This window comes from Tupaia chinensis, unplaced genomic scaffold (genome assembly GCF_000334495.1).
Source record: "Tupaia chinensis unplaced genomic scaffold, TupChi_1.0 Scaffold000183_1, whole genome shotgun sequence".
In the NCBI taxonomy this organism is placed as follows: domain Eukaryota; kingdom Metazoa; phylum Chordata; class Mammalia; order Scandentia; family Tupaiidae; genus Tupaia; species Tupaia belangeri.
The window spans coordinates 636,538-641,489 of NW_006159658.1; positions in this window are offsets into that span (position 1 = coordinate 636,538).

Here is a 4,952-nt window from a genome sequence, read left to right on the forward strand (position 1 = left end):
AAAAAAAAAAAAAAAGATGTGTAAGTTCTGGTTCTGTTCTTTTCATCTGACCGTCTCTGAGGGCCCCAAGGGGGAGAGAAGGGAGCACAGTTACGAGTTCTACATTAGCCTGAACTATATTCCTAATTTACTAATACTACTAGAATTTTCTTTTTTCTTTCTTTCTTTTTTAAAGGTTTCGCCATAGGGTGCTTGCATTTGCTGGAGAAGAGAAAAACTGAGAGGGAAAGCGAGAAATCATCCCCCCAGGGACGGCTGTGCTATAATTATCCTTTCCTCCACGCTCCTCTGGGGTTTCGGGCATGGACATACACATACCCAGGATGATTTTCAAGCCACCAGGTCCAGGGCTCAAACCATGGTCAGCCATGCAGGGGTCCAGTGCCTTAACCACTATGCCACCAGCTGGCCTGCTACTAACATTTTCTGCAGCTAACAGTTTTTTTAAAAAATTATTTAATTTGGGGCCAGCCGGTGGTGTGGTAATTAAGGTTCAAGTCCCAAATCTGGAGGCTTGCTCTCTCATTTTCTCTCTCTCACTTGCTCACTCTGTCCCTCTCTGGTCAAATTAAAAACAGATAAAGTTAAATAAAATAATTCTTTAAAAATCATTTAATTTAATTTCTTCTTCTTTTATTCTTCAGTTTGACCATAGAGAGAAGGAGAGAGAGAGAGAGAGAGAAGTAAGAAAGCAAGCCACCAGGTCCGGAACTTGAACCATGGTTGCCTAGCAATGTGGGAGTCCACACCTAAACCACCACACCACCTGCCAGCCCCATCAGCTAACAATTTTAAACAAAAGCTATAGTCCAACTCACTCAACAAGGCGTTATTTTTGGAAGGTTAAGTATCGGAGGAGTGAGAGCTCTTTAAGGCCGCTCTACTCAACATGCCGGGGTGTGAAGGAAATGCCGCACTCAGAGATGACCCCTTCTCGGCCTCTTCAAGCCTCACTCTCATTCTAGTTCCTCTAAAATGACCACACCACATGCTTTGTCATAAAATGGACTTTGTTAATTTTATCGTTTTAGTTTTACTATTAGGCTGCGTGCACTCACTGGAGAGAGACAGAAAAAGTGAGAAATCACCCATGGGGGGGTGGGGGGAAGGCCATGCCATGATCCTTTCTCAGCCATTCTGCTCTTGGGACTTTTGGCCACGCACTCACAGGCATGTGCTCGGCGTGTTTTTCAAGCTGCCAGGTCAGGACCTGAGCCACACAGTCAGCCAGGCGGGATCTAGCTGCCTTCACCTTCGTGCCACCTGCTGGCCTGGACTTCGTTCGTTTTCATTTCTCACCCTCTCCTCCTCAGTGCGTTCATTCTTCAGTCCTGCCTACTTTCCAAGCTTCTGTCCTCTGCAGAGCTCCCACACGCGGCTACTTTCCTTCCTGCCTTACCCATCTCCCTCTCTGCTGGCGCTTTCCCTGCTGCCAATGGGGTCTAAAGTACCTCCAGCCCCAAGGCCCCTCAGTCTCTTCCCATAAGGCCCTCTGGGCCTCACACTCGCATTCTCCAGAGGGAGCTGCACCTGCTGTTTCCATCTCTCCCTCCCGGCCGGCAACAGCGTGTTAAGTCTCTCGTGGTTTGTGCGGTTCAGACTTCTACATGAGAACGACACACTCGCTACTCACGGTGTCCCTGCTATGACTGGATTCTCACTTATTTCACTGAAACAGTGACTATCCTCCTTCGACTACACCCTTGTGTGAAGGTACGGTTTCCCTGAAAAAAAGTGGACATTGTCCTATCTGGGGAAAAGGTGGGTCAACAAAAAGGAAACCAGCAATGTTTTATTTTTCATTGCTAGAAGGTGAGTGTGTGCATCAGAGAAAAACAGAGACACAAAGAGAGAAAGCATCCTCCAGCGAGGAGCAGTCATGCTGCAATCCCTTGTCCTCCATTTCTCCACCCTGTCAGGATTCTGGGCATGCACACACATGCCTCGTGTGCTTTTCGCCTCCAGGGCCGGGACTGGAACTGTGATTGGCCATGTGGGATATGACGTACTTAACCATTCAGCTATAGTGCCTACTGGAAATCAGAATGCTTACGCGAATGTGCAGTTGTGGCCTTCCTCCATGTGGGGTGTGTTCCAAGCCCACCGCCCCAGTGGGTGTCCGAAACCACAGGTCATACTAACCACTGTGTACACTGTGTTTAAGCCCACTGCCCCAGTGGGTGTCCGAAACCACAGCTCATACTAACCACTGTGTACACTGTGTTTAAGCCCACCGCCCCAGTGGGTGTCCGAAATCACAGCTCATACTAACCACTGTGTACACTGTGTTTAAACCCACCGCCCCAGTGGGTGTCCGAAATCACAGCTCATACTAACCACTGTGTACACTGTGTTTAAGCCCACCGCCCCAGTGGGTGTCCGAAATCACAGCTCATACTAACCACTGTGTACTGGGGGCGTGGGTTTAAACCCCCCCGCCCAAGGGGGGGCCCAAACTGCAGCTCATACTAACCACTGTGTACACTGTGTTTAAGCCCACCGCCCCAGTGGGTGTCCGAAATCACAGCTCATACTAACCACTGTGTACACTGTGTTTAAGCCCACCGCCCCAGTGGGTGCCCAAACTGCAGCTCATACTAACCACTGTGTACACTGGGTTTTCTCCTATACATACATATCTTATGATAAAGTTTAAGTTATGAATTAGGCGTTGTAAGAGATGAACAACTCTGATAATAACTAATAATAAAATAGAACAATCACTACAATATACTGTATGAAAAGTGATGTGTGGGAATCAGCAGTTAGTGTAATGGCTATGTCGCTGGACTCCCACGTAGTCAACCGCGGTTCGCATCCCAGATCCGGTGGCTTAGAACTCATGCTGGGCGCGTGTGCGTGCATGCCCAAGATCCCGAGAGGAGAATGGAGGAGAAGGGATTGCGGCGTGACCATCCCCCCCTGGGGGGTGATTTCTCGCTTTCTGTCTCTCTGTCTCTCTCTGTCTGTCTGGCGAGCGCACGCGCCCTATAGCAAAATAAACCTCTCCAAAAAAAAAAAAGTGATGTGACCGTGGTCTTTCTCAAGATACCTCACGGAACTGCACTCAGCTCCTGTGGGACTGCAGTTGGCTGAGGGTAGCCAATACCATGGCTAAGGGGGGCTCTCGTACAGGGAAACTGGACTACCCCCTTACACACCGAGGGGAGGTGTATCGAGGGCTCTCCCAAGGGGTACAAGGTGAAGTCGGTCTCTGACCAGTGGAACTAGGCCAGGAGCTTCTCAGTGAGACAGCCCTGTAGGGAACCGCCTGACTGAAAGAGAAGAACCTCAGATGACCCTGTGGCACGGTGGCGATGCGCTGCTCAGGAGAAGCCAGGTCCTGCATGGCAACTGGGCCATGAACCCCTGGTTGGTCAGCTGAAACACTCTGAGATGTGTGAGCGTCCAGGATGACAGGCCGGAGACTGGAAGAAGGAATCCTGGTGTGACCAGACCCCGCGGGGAGTGCTCCTCGCTCACTCTTACATATACGTGCATGCATTTTACAGTGAATGAAGAAAAACATTTAAAAGTGAAGTATTTAGGGCCAGCTGGTGGCATGGTGGTTAGGGCGCTGGACTCCCCCACATGGCTGACTGCCGAGTCTCTGACTTGACGACTTGCTTTCTCACTTTCCCTCTCTCTCTCTGGTCAAGTTAAAAAAAAAAGAGAGAGTGGCAGATGGCATAATGATTATGTTGCTGGATTTCCACGTAGCCAACCATGGTTTGAGTCCTGGACTCGGTGGCTTAAACCTCACGCTGGAAGCATGTGCATGTGTGCCCAAAATCCTGAGAGAAGAATGGAAGAAAAAGGATTGTGGTGTGGCCATTACTCCAGGGAGTTATTTCTTGCTTTCTGTCTCTATCTCTCCAGAGAGCACATGTACCCTTTACAAAAATCTCTCTCTCAAAAACAAAAATTTTTTTAAAAATCTCTCTCAAAAAAAAAAAAAAGTTTTTTTTAAAAGATAAAATAATTCTTGAAAAAGATGAAGTATTTAATACTCATAAACCTATTTTTAAAATATTTATTTATTTAATTCCATTTGTTATTATTAATTTTTAAAAATTTAACCAGAGAGAAACAGAGAAAGAAACAAAAAGACAAAGCCAGAAGCAAGCCACCAGGTCCGGGACTCGAGCCACGGTCGGCCATGTGGAAGTCCAGTGGCCCAACCTGGCCCCACTCATAACTCCATTTAAAAATTATGCCACAAGGCATGTCCACTTGCTGGGGTGGTGGGGGAAGACATAGAGAGAGAGAGAGAAGGAAAGCAAGAAATCACTCCCATGGGGCGTGATCATGACGCACTCCCGTCTCCTCCATTTTTCCCTCCTTTTGGAATTTTGGGCACAGGTGCACATGTACCCAGCATGTTTTTCACACTTTCCAAACCACACGGTTGGCCATGTGGGATCCAGCCCCCTTACCAGCCACCTTAACCACCATGCCACCAACTAGCTAACTCATAACTCTAATACAATTCTTTTTTCTTTTAGTCTTTAGAAAGTCTTGCTGGCAGGTGGTATGGTGGCTAAGGACATTGGATGCCCACATGGCCGACTGAGGTTCAAGTCCTGGACCTGGCAGCTTACTCTCTCTCTCTTCCTCTGTCTCTCTCTGGTCAACTAAAGACAACAAAGAAATAAAGATAATAAAAAAAAAAGTCTTCAGGACTGCCTGCAAAGATGACTATAATGGAATTTATGCTGTCAACAAATTGCTACTCATGTAATTTCTTTTTCTTCTTTTTTCTATTTTTTTTTTTGAGAGATTTTCACTGTTGGGCGTGTGCGCTCGCCAGACAGACAGAGAGAGACATAGAGACAGAAAGCGAGAAATCACCCCCCAGGGGGGATGGTCACGCCGCAATCCCTTCTCCTCCATTCTCCTCTCGGGATCTTGGGCACGCATGCACACGCGCCCGGCGTGAGTTTTAAGCCACC